At 38.6% G+C, this 18,282-nt stretch overlaps 1 protein-coding gene and 1 long non-coding RNA gene across 2 annotated transcripts in view; one reads left to right on the top strand and one right to left on the bottom strand.

The window, feature by feature from the left end:
• Nucleotides 1–18,282, bottom strand: part of LOC132150053 (zinc finger protein 664-like) — a 549,937-nt gene that overhangs the window by 31,504 nt on the left and 500,151 nt on the right. The window lies entirely within an intron of this gene.
• Nucleotides 1,941–18,282, top strand: part of LOC132154521 (uncharacterized) — a 46,248-nt gene continuing 29,906 nt past the window's right edge. Inside the window, exons 1-2 of the long non-coding RNA XR_009437168.1 lie at nt 1,941–2,001; nt 2,212–2,419. This is a non-coding gene — a long non-coding RNA (uncharacterized LOC132154521). The remainder of the gene's footprint in view (nt 2,002–2,211; nt 2,420–18,282) is intronic.

Below are 18,282 nucleotides of genomic sequence, written 5' to 3'. Positions count from 1 at the left end.
CGGGAGGGAGAGAGCAAGACAGCGCTCGTGTTGTTTGAAAACGGCTCGCTCTCTCTCGTTCTCTCTCTCTCTCGTTCTCTCTCTCTCTCTCGTTCTCTCTCGTTCTCTCTCTCTCTCTCTCAATTCAATTCATATTGCTTTATTGGCATGACATACAAAGGTACATATTGCCAAAGCATTGTACATAGCAGAATAGAAACAAACAAAACAAAAATACATATATATTCATAAGAAAAAAAAAAATTACATGCAAAATAAATCCATATACATTTCTATAAACATTGATGGTACTTCTAATGTACTCTCTGTCTCTCTCTTGCGCGCGCTCTCTCTCTCTCTGTCTCTCTCGCGCACGCGCTCTCTCCCTGTCTCTCACGCGCGCGCTCTCTATCTCTCTCTCTGTCTCTCTCTCGCGCGCGCTCTCTCTCTTTCTGTCTCTCGCGCGCGCTCTCTCTCTCTCTCGCTCTCTTCTCTCTCGCGCTCCCTCTCTCTCTGCCCTGTTAAACTTGCATGTGGTTTTCAGTCCTGTCAATTATAAACTTTCACTCTATGATGGTTAAGCTGTGCAATTAATCCGCGAATCACATTCGTCAAGGGCAGGGGAGCAGCTGGCCCGTACAGTTAATGAATAACGGATCAACTACGACAGCCTATATCGCACATCCTGCGATGTGACTATCGTGGATTCGTACATCGCGATATCGATGCTTAAACGACACATCGTGCAGCCCTAATTCCCGTTATCCTGTCATGAGATCTTTCCATGTGCTTCCTTTTGGTTCATGTGTTATATTCTTATTGTTTTTTGTTTGTTCAGTTGTTTTCTCATTGGTTCATTGTCTGATTGTTCACAGGTGTTTCTTGTTAGTCATTAGTCTTTAGGCTTGCTCGACTTGAACCAGCGCTGCACAGACCAATCGATGAATGACATCAAAGTACCGCGAGAGATAAGACAGCAGACAGCTCTTATGCTTTTCAAACTCTCTCGCGGTACTTTGATGTCATAAACCGATCGGTCTGTGCAGCGCCGGTTCAAGTCGAGCAAGCCTTTTGTGTATAAATAGCCTCCATGTCACCCATTATATTTAGTCTAGCTTTGCTCCCTCGAATTGCTGTTTGGGAGTGTCAGCTTTGTTTATTTTGTTAACATTTATTTGAATAAAGCTTCACTGTTTTCATTGCAACTCGACTCAGTGGATCTTATTACACTGGCAGAAAATGTTGTTGTTTTTGATCTTTTAACTATGGGTGGTCAACTCTGTTTTTAATGTCAACTCTGTTTGTTTAAGGTTTTACTTAAAAAATATCATCATATGTGTTTTATTGTTAACAAATTGATCAGAATCTTATTAGCATAACTAGTATTCTTACTGCATGGAGTTTTAAAGGATTTCATTCATTTTTAAAGCTACTTTTCAGTTAAATGTGTTGATATTTTTACTCCAAAACAAAAAGTCTCTATCTTATTATGCTTAAAGTTGCATTAATGGATGAAAAGACAAAAGTTCCCTTAGGGATGAAAGGTTTTAAAATTGTGCTACATTTGTTAACTGTATATATTTGACCCAATTTGTCTATAACAAGAGTTGACAGATTTTTCTGTTAGTACATCGATGTTAAGTATTAATATTTTAAATCTTACAAGTTTAAGATCAGCAAATATTGAAAATGATGAATTTAAAGTTCATTCTATGAAAATAAAAAAGTTTAACATAAAAAAATAAATCCTATTTTTTGTTTTCTTTCTCTACTTGAAATGTACCCGCAATTCTGGAATGACCCATATATATATATATAGACACACACACACACGGCAGGGCCCCAAAACACCAGATAAGTAAAACTTTGTAAGCCTAATGTAACATTACCACAAACAGACATTAAAGATAAATGAAGAATAAACACCAACCTCTTTCTGGTTCCTCTCGTGTTATTCTCCAGGTTTCTGGTTCCTCTTGTTTTATTCTCACGGTTTCTGGTTCCTCTTGTTTTATTCTCACGGTTTCTGGTTCCTCTTGTTTTATTCTCACGGTTTCTGGTTCCTCTTGTTTTATGCTCACGGTTTCTGGTTCCTCTTGTTTTATTGTGCAGGTTTCTGGTTCCTCGTGTTTTATTCTCCAGGTTTCTGGTTCCTCTTGTTTTATTCTCCAGGTTTCTGGTTCCTCTTGTTTTATTCTCCAGGTTTCTGGTTCCTCATATTTTATTCTCCAGGTTTCTGGTTCCTCTGGTTTTATTCTCCAGGTTTCTGGTTCCTCTTGTTTTATTCTCCAGGTTTCTGGTTCACTCGTGTCCTCTTCTCTCTCCTCTTTAACAAACATCATTTTCACAGCAGCAGATCTCAGTTCAGCTGATACTCCTCCAGATATTCCTGCTTGATTCAAAACTTAGGAAGACGACTGTGAAGATGAAAATATTACAGGTACGCCTATTAACTGAAGTGAGTAAGAAACTGTATTTTCCTCTGAAAAGAAACAGTTCTAACTGTTTGTATTAAGGCAGCATGCCGACAAAACAACAACAGAGAGCGCGGTGAAACTCATCTTCTTCCTCTGAGGTTTACTGGTGTTTGTCAAACAAACGAATGTGTGTAGCGCCTCCCGCTGGACTGGAAGAGTGGAAGACCTATACAGTCTATGTGCGAGACGCAGAACAAATAAACACAGTCACAGTATAACATTTCCAATCCCCCAGACATCACATGTACGTCTGGGCCGACGTCGGCCTCATCGCCTAAAACATCGGACAGGCGGAGGCCAATATAATTCAGTCAGTCTTCTGTTTTTCCAGCTCATCATTCGTCGGCTCTGAGTCGGTTCACGACCGCCGGCCGAATGCCGATGCCGCGCTGATCTGTGTGCGCGTGCACAGTTATCATTTAGCCACCCAGCGAGAGAGAAGACAAGACACTCATACCGGCGACATCTGTGGCTTTCAGGTATCGTACTTCACTTCAGCTAAATACAAAAAAATACTACTTTAATTCTGTGACACTGAAAAGGTTCTATTAAGGCACTCGGTGTGTTTTTAAACAGTCTATGGGCAGCTAAAGAGACTGAGCCTCATTTTCAATTGTTACCGTTAACTTGTTTAGCCAACGGTAGCGATTTTTTTTTTAATTAATGTTAACGCCTTAAAGCGTTTCCAGCGATTTCTCGGAGGTAAAATGTAAAAGCGGATTATTAAAGAGAAGTCCTGACTGCATTTTCGCCGTGTTTTTCACTCTTTTACATTCTAACAGAAATAATACGTCTCTGAGTCATTCTACGAAACGGGTGCTGTTTGGGTCCGCAACATTTGATGAGATGCATAAGGCACAAACATGTCCCAAAATGTGTTTACAAAGCTTAAATGTATTCATGCAAGTGTTCTTGTTAACATGATATATGATAAAAATATATTTTTTAAAGAATAACATACTATTTAAATCATTTTGTTTTAGTTCATAGCCAAGTTCACATGTCCATGTTGACCAACATGACATTTTCATCTAAAATATCACCAAATAAGCTATGTATTTTTTTTAAACATTTATTATTTTCAGGATTTTGTGCATGTCCCTTTTCACATAAGATATATTTTATTCAAAATGAAACTTATTTTTTGTAAATATTTTGTTATTTGTGTGCGTCCCTCAGTTTGACTTACCACCCCGTCACACTAACTTGTTTTATCTATAAATAATGTACTGTTGCTTTAAATGACATCAGAGAGCGGAAGTGACATCATTGTAGCCTTCTTTGCCGCCAAGAACAAAAGCAGGCAAGTACTGACATTCCTCTGCATTCTTTATTTGTTGATTTTTCATATTAGGCAGGTTCCGTTAAGCTTAAACCAACCACCCCGTCATGCAAAATAGAAAGGGAAAACTGATTTTTATTTTTTATTTTACATTATTAATGCAAATATATATATATTTCAGATAGAATGCATGTATGCTAGGTGAGGAACTTGACCACATGGGAGATCTGCGGCCATTTTGGGCTGAAATTTACCACCCCGTCACATGTTTTATTGTGATGGGGTGGTAGGGGATGTGACGGGGTGGTTCTGCTTCCCATTTGAATGTGTGGAAATCAAGGATTATAATATAGGCTAATCATATTTTTTCTGTTAACATAACCCTGTTCTGTTCATTCTCTCACTCACTATATCACTCAAACACTTATTACTCACTATCATCATCTCTTTAACTCACTCAATCACTGTCACTCAATCACTATCTCTTTCACTCACTCACTCACTCAACTCACTCACTCACTCACTCACTCACTCACTCACTCAATCAATCAATCACTGTTACTCACTCACTATCTCTCTCACTGACTTACTCACTCAACCATTGTCACTCAATCACTCTAGCACTCTAGCACTCACTTAATCAGTCACTCACTCACTCTCTCTCACTCACTCACTGTTACTCACTCACTATCTCTCTCTCTCACTCACTCACTCACTGTTACTCACTCACTATCTCTCTCACTCACTCACTCACTCACTCACTGTTACTCACTCACTATCTCTCACTCACTCACTCACTCACTCACTGTTACTCACTCACTATCTCTCACTCACTCACTCACTCACTGTTACTCGCTCACTATCTCTCTCTCTCACTCACTGTTACTCACTCACTATCTCTCTCACTCACTCACTCACTCACTGTTACTCACTCACTATCTCTCACTCACTCACTCACTCACTCACTCACTGTTTCTCACTCACTCACTCACTCACTCACTGTTACTCACTCACTATCTGTCTCTCACTCACTCACTCACTCACTGTTACTCACTATCTCACTCACTCACTCACTCACTCACTGTTACTCACTATCTCTCTCTCACTCACTCACTGTTACTCACTCACTATCTCTCACTCACTCACTCACTGTTACTCACTCACTATCTCTCACTCACTCACTCACTGTTACTCACTCACTATCCCTCTCTCACTCACTATCTCTCACTCACTCACTCACTCACTGTTACTCACTATCTCTCTCTCACTCACTCACTGTTACTCACTCACTATCTCTCACTCACTCACTCACTGTTACTCACTCACTATCCCTCTCACACTCACTATCCCTCTCTCACTCACTCACTCACTCACTGTTACTCACTCACTATCTCTCTCTCACTCACTCACTGTTACTCACTCACTATCTCTCACTCACTCACTCACTGTTACTCACTCACTATCCCTCTCTCACTCACTATCTCTCACTCACTCACTCACTCACTTACTCACTTACTCACTCACACATTCTTGGTGTTAAATGAAGAATGTTACATTTTATAACACACAGATAGAAGCAGTGGAGCAGGCAATGGAAAAGATGCCAGGCCAGATTCCACCAGTGCCATCCACAATGAAAACCCACCAAGTGGTCACAATTACTCCAGGAGAAATCCTTTACTGGGAAGTTAGTTGCATGTGCTCCACGCAAAACCAGCTAAGATGTCAGTGCTTCACCACACAGCATTTCTCTTTTAACAAAACGGTCCAAAAGGTGCAAACAGAAGCAATTGCTTGGGATAGTGAAGTTCTCATTGGGAAGTGGTGCGTGCTTAAATATGATAATGACCTGTATCCTGGGATCATCATGGAAACAGACGAAACACATGCCCTTGTAAAGTGTATGCACCGTGTTGGTGCCAATAGGTTCTTCTGGCCTCCAAGAGATGACTTCCTCTGGTATCTCTTCGATGATGTGCTTGAAATCATTCAAGCACCACAGATTGTGACTTCCCGCCACATGGAAATACAGAGGGATGTGTGGATGCGACTCTCCCTGTCACTGATATGATGCTCTTTTTTTCAGAGCATCACCAATGTTTTTTCATTAAATCTCTAAGTTTAATGTTTCCCTACACCAGTTGTATAAAGTTTAAAACAAGCATATCATATAGATAAATGCATTGTCCATACCACCCTGTCACAGTGAACCACTCCGTGACATCAGTCACCACCCCGTCACAGGGTCATTTTGTTACAATTGTATGTAAAATAAGTGAAATTTTACAAAAATTAATGTTGAATGATGTTGTTGTTGTTTGAACTAATCAAATGTAACTTTATTTGTATTTTTTAAGTGTATTCGTTTTTTCAGTGTAAACAATGAGGCCATTGAAATGTCAAATTCATATTTCAAGATAAAAAAACTAAGAATAAAAAAATGGATTAACTTACAGACTTTCTATTGATGGCTTCCAAAAAAGGGACATTTTACTATTAGGAAAACATTAGATTTAAAAAATAAATTTCTTGTTTTACTACTCTACTGGCATACATATTGTCTGTCCGTGATGGGGTGGTAAAAGAAAGACTCCCTTGCCTGAATAAAAAGGATAATATTATCAAGGATTTTGTGCCTGAGGTGGGAAAATATGTTTTTTTGGAGGATTAACATATCTTTAAAATTGTAAGAAAAAGAAAAAAAAGTTTGTTCTTCATGAAAATTGGGAAAACTGCTACATGGAAATGGCACCCGTTTCGTAGAATGACTCCTCTATGATATTGTTGCTGTTGCTTTCTGAACTACAAAATGGTTTTTAAATTAATTATTGAGTGATTATTGAATGAAACTTTACATTATAAATGTAATGTTTTAGATGTTTGTGTAAATGCTGTGTGTGCGTTGAGTTCTGCGCGAGCGGGGAGAGGAGTTGCCATGGAAATGGGGCGTCAACACAGAAACCGTTACTGACCCAGACAGCAAACTGACTACGAGACGCATCCGCAGCGGAGGTACAGTGAACTCCGGTGTTGTGCCGAATTCCGACTCCCTGCCAGAATCTGACTCCCCTCGCGTGCACGCGCATAGTTGCGAAAACAGACAGTCGTGAGTAATACATTGCTATTTGTGTATCGGTGTTTGATCGCGTATTTAACTAAACGTCTATGATTTACAACTTGGACTGTCTAGCTGTGCTTTTATAGTTTGTGTGTTTTATTGCAGTAAAACAAAAAAAACTGCTCATTTTCTCTAATGCAATATTCCTTTTAATGAAACAGAATGTGTTTGTTAAATCTGTTTTGTTAAATCTTCCTAAATTACTCTGCCCTTATGCTGAAAACATTGAAAAGCTGTGAAGACCTTGTCCTTATACATCGAGCATATCAATAGAATGCAATATGAATTCAGCGACTTCATACCTCCCTATATTAAATGCTTATTATTGAATCTAAACACTTGTGCTTTTTTGCAGATATTCTACAGGATGAGATGTGTCTCCAGAATGAGTTTATTTGACCCCTGACCCAGTAAAATTGATATCATTGGGGGGAGTATGAATTCAGCAGTGCTGCCAAAATCATACTCCCCTATGTAAAATACTGGGTCAGACACCCAAAAAACTCATTCTGGAGAAAAAATAGAAATACAAATTTACATTAAATAACGGAACAAAAAAGAATAAAAAAAAGAATAAAATAAGTAATGTAGGAAATGTTTCAAAGACTGGAAATAATATGTCAATTACTTGCTGAGGTGCACGAAAACTAGACCCGGAAATAACGTCCGTCCCTCCATCCCTCCCTCCCTCCCTCCCTCTCTCTCTCTCTCTGAATAAATTAATTTAAATAAATGTATGCATTTAGCAGACACTTTTATCCAAAGCGACTTACAGTGCATTCAGGCTAACATTTTTTTACCTAACATAACATATAAATATATAAAGTATATTATATATTTTTGCACGTTTGCAGTCTGCTACTGATCCGCGGCTGTTTAGTCCACAAACACAACATTTGTTCATTATTGATTTCAAATCATGTATATAAAAAAAAGAATAAACTACGTTTTCAGCATTGTGACTTATCACAGTACAGTATTAATCTTTCATAGACATAGTTTAAACTCAATAAATATAACGCATTATTCATGCATTTGACTGCTAGGTTTGTATATGCTGACAGAAACAGTCGACTCTTGTGCCTTTTGCATTTAAATCTTTATTACAAGCAATCCCACAGGTCTTACTGAACCTTTTTTCCTCGTTTCATCGCTTTTAAATAGCTTAAAAATGCGTGCATGTTATCTACTTTCACTTTTGAATTAGCGGCAATTGCCATTCGCCGTCAATAGCTTGAATGGACAAAAAAATGATATTAAATACAGACCTTTTATTAACATAACGAAAAATACCACCCTGCATAGACTGAAAAAAACTGAAAATCGGCAAACTGTGGAACCAAATAAATAAGAACCATGAACTTTATTGCCCAGCCAATATTGGAACGTTTTAAAAACGAATAAGAAATTAAAACAGGCCTAAATAAATTACACAAAGTTTAAATAGGATAAAAACATATAAATTAGAAACGAATATAAAATAAAAACTTCCAAAATAACTTTAGCCTACATAAATGACAAGTAAGTCCTCTTAAAAAAACTATAAATAAATAGGCGATTCATTACACTGGCTTTTATTTACAGTGCGTGTGTAACGAGGTTAAAATGGTTTTATTTCACAAGATTTTTCTGTTATTATACATTTAAGGCTGTTCTACTATTATTGAAACAAGTGTTTATATTCATTAAATTCATTAAAAAGGGTCTGTAAAGAGGTGATTGTTCGACCCCCCCCCCCCCCCCCTCCTCTTTACAACAAAGTGGTTCGGTCCAGGCAGCTATATCCGTTGTATTGATCTTTGAGCGGTCTTTTCTGCCTTTCTCCCGAACTGAGGTATGCTGTATTCCATGCTACCGATTAGTTGTTAGCATTGGTTGAAAATAAGTCACACACACGATGTTTAAGTTGTTTTTATTTATTTTATTCACAATATTTGGGAATGTTATGTTTTTTTGGCAGTGTCACTGTGTAATTGAGCTGAAGCTGGCGTGACGGCCTGTAAAATTAAATATATTCTCTTATGCAGGTATGCATTGACAAAACCCTATTTTTGTTTTCCTTCGTTTCCTTTTCTGCCTTTCTCCCGAACTGAGTGTCACTGTGTAATTGAGCTGAAGCTGGCGTGACGGCCTGTAAAACAAAATATATTCTCTTATGCAGACCGAATCTGGCAGTCTCCTGTCGTTTTTTGCACTGAATTAACAACACAACGCAGACAGAAGCATACGGTTACACGTGCAGATGTTTTTTTTGTTGTTTTTTGGCTGCGGCTCTACGTCGGCTTCCTCCTAATTTTTGTTCTCTCTCTTCTCTCACGGGGTGCGTTGAATGCGCTTTCATACTGAGGATGGCCGTTTCTTCCTCTGTCATCTTCTTGATCTCTTCAACATTTGGGTCATAGTCCCCCCAGTAGAACGGGTTCAGGAACATAGCGCAGTGGTTCTGAGCCTTTTTTCCCCCGGGCTGCACTATGGTCCAAGTGCAAGTTTCAACCTGATTTATAATATTATAGCCTTCATATTATGATATCTAATCGATTACTTTAATTGAAATAAATAAATAATTCTAGGCCTACTCTCCAAAACACCTGATGCTGTTGGGTGCTCACCTGACCAATTTTGTGATATTCGGCTCGAAAGGAGTAACAGCACAATGAAGTTGTGATTATGCAGATTATGCATGACTTGACGCGCGACATTGCAGAAAATGTGTGAAACGCACTTTCGAATTTAATAATATGAGGTTGACTCCAGAGATGTTTGGCTACATTTCTTCAATAAAAAAATTATTGCTGCGTAGTATGGGTATTTTCATTTGCCTGATCTTCTTCAAGTGAGTTGCGGGACAACCTGAAAATCCAGCACTCTCCTTCACTGATACTGTGACTGTTCTTGTTTGTCTGTGTTCATTCGCTGGCATTTTCCACATATCTCTTTTTTCTCCCTTAAAAACAAATTTGTCCATTCTGATGCTCCATTTGATGACTATTTGAATTGAATTAACAGCTTAAGTCATATGTGGATTAATGCTTTTTGGAGATGCAAAGTTTCAAACGAGCCGGATATTTACATTTACATTTAATCATTTAGCAGACGCTTTTATCCAAAGCGACTTACAAATGAGAACAATAGAAGCAGTCAGATCAACAAGAGAACAACAACAGTATACAAAATAAATTTTAAATAAATGTAAAGACGGAATAAGAAGGAAAAGTGCTAGTATTAGTTGGTTAAGTGCTGGTGAAAAAGATGAGTCTTTAGATTCTTGAAAATGAGTAAAGACTCAGTTATACGAATTTTGATTGGGAGGTCATTCCACCAGCTGAGCACAGTCCAGGAAAAGGTCAGTGAGAGTAATTTTGAACTTCTTTGGGAAAGCACTAAACTGCAGTGTTTTGAAATCTCCCAACAGACCTGGAAGAGAAGACAATGCTTAATAAAGTAATAGTTTTTGCTATTTTTGGACCAAAATGTATTTTCGATGCTTCAAAAATTCTAACGGACCCTCTGATGTCACATGGACTACTTTGATGATGTTTTTCCTACCTTTCTGGACATTGACAGTATAGCGTACACACAGCTTCAATGGAGGGACTGAGAGCTCTCGGACTAAATCTAAAATATCTTAAACTGTGTTCCAAAGATAAACAGAGGTCTTACGGGTTTGGAACGACATGAGGGTGAGTTATTAATAACATAATTTTCATTTTTCGATGAACTAACCCTTGAAGTTTGGCTGTCAGATGTCCATCCTCATCCGATGGGGCCAATGATTCCTCTTCAATGAGATGCAGCACAGGGAGAAGAGATGAAGCGGTTATGCTGATCTGTGATGTGACTGCCTTTGGTACGCAGCATTGTAACTGCGTTCATTTTTTAATTAGTGTATGCTTTTCTTAAAACTAAATGATAATAATAATTATTTTTAATTAATTCAAGTAAATATTTTAAGAAAAAACAAATACTCCAGAAAAAAATCAGAACGACAGTGGGGACAGTGTCACAATGGGAAAGTGATGTAACCGGTGTTGAGGCTTAAAACCGGTACACCATCAACACCATCTATCGCGGCAAGCCTAGCCTGCAGCACGGCAAAAATAGACTCGGTACGTAAACGATCGCTGCCCTGCTGCAGACGCACTGCTCCTGGAACGCACTGACGGACCACAACTGTGTGCAGAGTGAACGCTGGAATCCGTTAATATGGGTGCAGAAAAAATACGCAACGCATACGCACTGCAGACAGAGTCAAAGTCACCTTTATTTATATAGCGCTTTAAACAAAATACATTGCGTCAAAGCAACTGAACAACATTCATTAGGAAAACAGTGTCAATAATGCAAAAATGATAGTTAAAGGCAGTTCATCATTGGATTCAGTTATGTCATCTCTGTTCAGTTAAATAGTGTCTGTGCATTTATTTGCAATCAAGTCAACGATATCGCTGTAGATGAAGTGTCCCCAACTAAGCAAGCCAGAGGCGACAGCGGCAAGGAACCGAAACTCCATCGGTGACAGAATGGAGAAAAAAACCTTGGGAGAAACCAGGCTCAGTTGGGGGGCCAGTTCTCCTCTGACCAGACGAAACCAGTAGTTCAATTCCAGGCTGCAGCAAAGTCAGAATTGTGCAGAAGAATCATCTGTTTCCTGTGGTCTTGTCCTGGTGCTCCTCTGAGACAAGGTCTTTACAGGGGATCTGTATCTGGGGCTCTAGTTGTCCTGGTCTCCGCTGTCTTTCAGGGATGTAGAGGTCCTTTCTAGGTGCTGATCCACCAACTGGTCTGGATACGTACTGGATCCGGGTGACTGCAGTGACCCTCTGATCTGGACACAGACTGGATCTGGTGGCCACGGTGACCTCGGAACAAGAGAGAAACAGACAAATATTAGCTTAGATGCCATTCTTCTAATGATGTAGCAAGTACATAGGGTGTTATGGGAAGTGTTTCCGGTTCCGGTCTACCTAATTAATGCAGCCTAAAAATCCTTTAACGGATTTGGACAATAAAAGCATATTAGTATGTTATGTGTATGCCATGTTAAAGAGATGGGTCTTTAATCTAGATTTAAACTGCAAGAGTGTGTCTGCCTCCCGAACAATGTTAGGTAGGTTATTCCAGAGTTTAGGCGCCAAATAGGAAAAGGATCTGCCGCCCGCAGTTGATTTTGATATTCTAGGTATTATCAAATTGCCTGAGTTTTGAGAATGTAGCGGAAGTAGAGGATTATAATGTAAAAGGAGCTCATTCAAATACTGAGGTGCTAAACCATTCAGGGCTTTATAAGTAATAAGCAATATTTTAAAATCTATACGATGCTTGATAGGGAGCCAGAGCAGTGTTGACAGGACCGGGCTAATATGGTCATACTTCCTGGTTCTAGTAAGAACTCTTGCTGCTGCATTTTGGACTAGCTGTAGTTTGTTTACTAAGCGTGCAGAACAACCACCCAATAAAGCATTACAATAATCTAACCTTGAGGTCATAAATGCATGGATTAACATTTCTGCATTTGACATTGAGAGCATAGGCCGTAATTTAGATATATTTTTGAGATGGAAAAATGCAGTTTTACAAATGCTAGAAACGTGGCTTTCTAAGGAAAGATTGCGATCAAATAGCACACTTAGGTTCCTAACTGATGACGGAGAATTGACAGAGCAACCATCAAGTCTTAGACAGTGTTCTAGGTTATTACAAGCTGAGTTTTTAGGTCCTATAATTAACACCTCTGTTTTTTCAGAATTTAGCAGTAAGAAATTACTCGTCATCCAGTTTTTTATATCGACTATGCAATGCATTAGTTTTTCAAATTGGTGTGTTTCACTGGGCTGCGAAGAAATATAGAGCTGAGTATCATCAGCATAACAGTGAAAGCTAACACCATGTTTCCTGATGATATCTCCCAAGGGTAACATATAAAGCGTGAAGAGTAGCGGCCCTAGTACTGAGCCTTGAGGTACTCCATACTGCACTTGTGATCGATAGGATACATCTTCATTCACTGCTATGAACTGATGGCGGTCATATAAGTACGATTTAAACCATGCTAATGCACTTCCACTGATGCCAACAAAATGTTGCAAAGTTTATGCAAAAGAATGTTGTGGTCAATTGTGTCAAACGCAGCACTAAGATCCAATAAAACTAATAGAGAGATACACCCACGATCAGATGATAAGAGCAGATCGTTTGTAACTCTAAGGAGAGCAGTCTCAGTACTATGATACGGTCTAAATCCTGACTGGAAATCCTCACATATACCATTTTTCTCTAAGAAGGAATATAATTGTGAGGATACCACCTTTTCTAGTATCTTGGACAGAAAAGGGAGATTCGAGATTGGTCTATAATTAACTAGTTCTTTGGGGTCAAGTTGTGGTTTTTTGATGAGAGGCTTAATAACACCCAGTTTAAAGGTTTTGGGGACATATCCTAATGACAATGAGGAGTTAATAATAGTCAGAAGAGGATCTATGACTTCTGGAAGCACCTCTTTTAGGAGCTTAGATGGTATAGGGTCTAACATACATGTTGTTGGTTTAGATGATTTAACAAGTTTATACAATTCTTCCTCTCCTATAGTAGAGAATGAGTGGAACTGTTCCTCAGGGGGTCTATAGTGCACTGTCTGATGTGATACTGTAGCTGACGGCTGAATGGTTGCAATTTTATCTCTAATAGTATCAATTTTAGAAGTAAAGTAGTTCATAAAGTCATTACTGCTGTGGTGTGTGGTGTCGTCTGCCAGTTCTCTGAAGAATCACACTCAGTCAGGGATTTTTCTCTCAGAAGAAAAGACTTTATTTCACAGAAAATAAAGCCGAGAGTCCTTGCAAGGAGATCTCCCGAATGTTATTTGGTATCACCCTTATATACACTAAATGGGGCGGTTCCACATAGTCAAACTTTTCCATATGATTACAATTTTAATACCTCCCTAGAGAGGAGAGGCCCCCTGCTTGATTTATTCTAAACAAAGGCCCTGTATGTATGTATGTCTGACCATATGTTTCTCCTCAGTTTTGTACATTCCAGCACGTAGCTTTCTATTACCTATAAGATTATAATGGAGTAATAACTAGCAACTAAAATGGCTAGATTCACATTGATTATATACTTGTTTAATTAAAATCTTACTAATAAAAATCTTCCACATATTCTCCCCTTTGAGACTTAATAAGTCTCACATTTTTCTTATCCAGAGTGCTACTTCATAATCCAGTCATATTAGTTACACTACCTAGTGACTAAATAAGTCACATTGTATTATCACCAGTGACTAGATTATGAAATTCCACTCTGAGGGATTACTGGACCAAACATCTCTCTCCTTTTTTGACGAGGAGGGAGTAAAAGATCCAGTCTCCCTATTTCCTTTTGCCTGTGGTTATCACAGTTATGTATAAAAGGCATAAAATACATACATTACATCACTAATTGAATATCACTAGATTATAAAAGTTGATCTTCAGCTCAGATACCTTATGTATCGTAGAGAGCCTCCCTGGGCCGAAGTTAAACTGGCACTTATATCCAGGGTATGGTTCACTTTTAGACATCTTCATCATCCTTGTTAGAGTAAATAGATCTATCGTCAAAAGTTTGCTCGTTTAAGTTCAGTTTGTTTAGCCATCCTTCATAATATTCCTCCAGACTCCTTTCAGTGATCCTTTGTTGATTATTCGGGACTTTTATCACTTCCATTTGCTTAACAGTAGCATTGACGATTAATGATCTTAATAAAGGTAACACACAGCAAAATAATAATCCTTCTATTAATATGGCAACTCCTAAAAACATTCCTAGTTTAATAAACCACGCTCCCCATGCTCCAAATTTCACATCAATCCAATCCCAAATGTGTTGGTCTTTTCCGGCATTTGCTGTAACTTCATTTCTTAATTTTTAAATTTTTGTCATAACTTCACTGAAAGCTCCTCCAGGGGCGGTGTTATCTGGGATAAATGTACAACATTGATCTCCAAACATAACACAAACTCCTCCCTTGTCTGCCAAGAGCCAATTAAGAGCCTGTCTGTTTTGCCATGTCATTCTACTTGTTGCATGCACTTGGTCGCCTAATAAGGTTAACGCCTCATCAGTATAATTAATGAATCTTTGTTGATTATAATAAATATAATTAATCCACTCTGTATTTTTGTTTGGTGTGATCCACACCAGGATTGACTCAAAACCTCCTTTTATTTCATTCCTTGCCTTAAATTTATTGGGAATTCCTCTTGGCTGTCCAATTGAGTCTAAATATACATTGGGATCTGCCTCATATCCTCTTTTAGTTCTATTGTCTTCCTTGTTCGTGCAATGTTCTGTTCCCCATTGTGCCATGCTAACTTCTTGAAGTAACCGTACTCTTACACATATACCTTTCCATCCAACTGGTAAAGAAGGCAATAATATTTCACTTCCGCAGATCCAAAAGAAATCTGCTATTACTAATGATAGGTCTTCATAAATCTCTATTGGGGGTAAGGCTATAGTTTGATTTTCACATTTTTCAGGTGCTATCTTACTTCCTTTTGTTGTTCTGAATGCTAAAAGTTCTGGAGCTCTAGCAGGAACTCCTGATTTCCAAGAATTTTTCTTATCTATATACCAAATAATAGCACATCTTCCTTTGAATTTACCCACATCTTGGGTTCCTTTTGGTTTATGGAAACACTCATATTCTTGTTTATAATCTATGCTATACCATTTTGGAATCTCTACTTTTTGTTTTTCAATTTTTATATTTTGACTGATATCTGAATACTGACACCAGGATCCCCAGAGTGGTCTGAAGAAATAATCTGTTAATTTAGGATTTCCTAAAAATCCTAGGCATTCAGCAATACAATATGGCCTGGTAAAATCTGTTAAATGACAAAAGTTTCTCCCAAATTGGGCACAGTTTCGGTAGTCATATGGATTTGGTATGGCTATTACTTTGTTTAACGGAGATTTGGAGCACAGCAAGCAATTTTTTGTTTTCCTGTTTCTTTAGCTGTAAAGGCTGCCCATTTATACCATTCATTATTTTGGGCTGTATCCCATAATGCATCAATTTGACTAATGTCTTCATCACCTTCTACATCATAATCAATGTCTCTACGAATTTTGATTATCATTGGTTCTGTTGAGTTGATTACATTGTCACTTTTGTTCAAAGGTTGAAAAGTCAATGGAAGGGAAGTCAGGTTGCTTTCTATCGGTAGAGTTTGAGTCTTCATTATGAGATGCATTAGGCATAGGATGGTCTTCAGACATGTTGTCACACTTATTCTCTGTCCTCTCCAGTTTGTCTGACAGGAGGAAAGAAGCTCCTTGTGTATCTTTTGGGGAGCTCTCGTCAGTTTGCACTTCATCATGTGTCTCTGATTTTTCCTCATTGCTCTCTCCTGCATTGTCTGGTTGACTGTTTTCCTTTCTTTCTGCCTTTCCTGTGGGAACTCTAGTACAGTGGTTTAGATGATACCAGGTTGTGCTTCCTTCCACTTGGACTGTTGTTGGAGTAGCTCTCACCACTGTGTAGGGTCCTTCTCTCCGGGGCTCATTCCATTTTCTCCCTCAGATATACCCTCAGATAAACTTGGTCCCCTGGAACAACTGGACAGGCAGTCTCCGATTCCTCTCTGGGCTCTTTTCTTTTTTCCTGTAAATAGATAGCTTTATGTATGGCAGTTAATTTCTTCATATAAGAACGAAGTTCCATTTGTAATTGTTCTAGAGGCGGTCCTTTATAGGGACCTCTACAATATGGCATAGGCATGGGTCGACCCGTAAGCATTTCATGCGGTGTTAAATGCGTGTTCCTGTTAGTTTGCATGCGATAACTCATTAGTGCGAGCGGTAATGCATCAATCCAATTAAGTTTAGTACTTTCACATATTTTGTTTATTTTGGCCTTGATAACTCCATTAACCCTCTCCACTGACCCTTGTGATTGAGGTCTATAAACACATCCTAGTCTCTGTTTTATTCTTAATTGTTGCAATACTTGTTTCACAGTTTTTTGTATGAATGCCGACCCATTATCTGAACTTATTTCTGAGGGAATCCCAAATCTAGAAATTACTTCTCTTGTTAGAAATTTTATTACCGTTCCTGCTCCTAGATCTGCGGATGGTACCGCCTCCACCCATCTGCTAAACCTGTCTATGATAACAAGCATGTATCTTTTGCCTTGTACACGCTTTATCATATCCACATAATCACATACAAGATGTTTAAAGGGGCCTTCAGGTGTTGGAATATGACCTATTGGTGTCACTATGCCTTTTCTTACATTGTATTTAGCACATACTTCACATGTGGACAAAAATTAATCCACCATTGCATATAAATAAGGAGACCAATATCCTTGCTGTTTAATTTTTCTTACTACTTCTCCCCTTGCACAATGGTCAAAACCATGTGCATCTTTAATAAGAATATTCAACAATGAAGTAGGTGCAACAATGTGTCCTTCATGTGTACGCCAGATGTCCTGAAGCTTTTTTAGCTTCTACATCTGCTGCATTGTTTCCTTTAATGACATAGTCATTTCCCTTTTTGTGTGCTTGACATTTGATTATTGCTAGTCGTTTTGGTAGCATCATAGCAGAAATCAATTGCCCTATTTGTTCACTATGTTGGATGGGAGTCCCATCACTCTTTTTGAAACCTCTTTGTTTCCACACTGCTCCGAATAGATGACATACACCATGAGCATACGCTGAATCTGTAAAAATGTTAGCAGTTTGTCCTTTTGCTAACTGACATGCAGTTGTGAGAGCTTTTAATTCTGCTAATTGAGCAGAGCATGGCTGTACACAATGTTGTGATATTACAGATTCATATTCTTTTTTGTTTTGCCTCACTACTGAATATCCTGTATGATTTCCTTCGTGATCCCTAAAGCTAGAACCATCTACGAAGTAAGTAACTTCTGCTTCAGAAATAGGTGTTGATTCAAGATCTGGTCGTAATCTAGTAAATGCCAAGGACTCATTCACACACTCATGAGGTTCTCCTTCAAAAGCCAAAGGAATTAATTCAGCTGGATTAACTGTTTGGCATCTTTTAATGGTAACATGTGGATATGTGAGTAATGAGGAGTAGGCTAGAATTCGAGCTTGTGTCAGAACAAATTTCCCTTGTTCTATTAATTCCACAACTTTGTGATGGGTATATATAGTCACTGGGTACCCCATAGTTATTGTGGATGCTTTTTCATAAGCATAATACACTGCAGCTAAACCCTGTTGGTAACATGGTGGGTATCCCTGGACTACATTGTCTAACTTTGTGCTGTAGTATGCTATAGGCTGTTTTTTCCACTACAGGTCTCTTGCATCAATACAGCTGATGCATAACCATCAACTCTGTTTGCCACATATAGATGAAACTTTATACATATTCTGCCATTCCCGGGGCAGGGGCCTGTA

Source organism: Carassius carassius, chromosome 1, assembly GCF_963082965.1.
Source record: "Carassius carassius chromosome 1, fCarCar2.1, whole genome shotgun sequence".
NCBI classification, from domain to species: Eukaryota; Metazoa; Chordata; class Actinopteri; order Cypriniformes; family Cyprinidae; genus Carassius; species Carassius carassius.
This window is presented reverse-complemented; position numbering and strand designations above follow the sequence as displayed.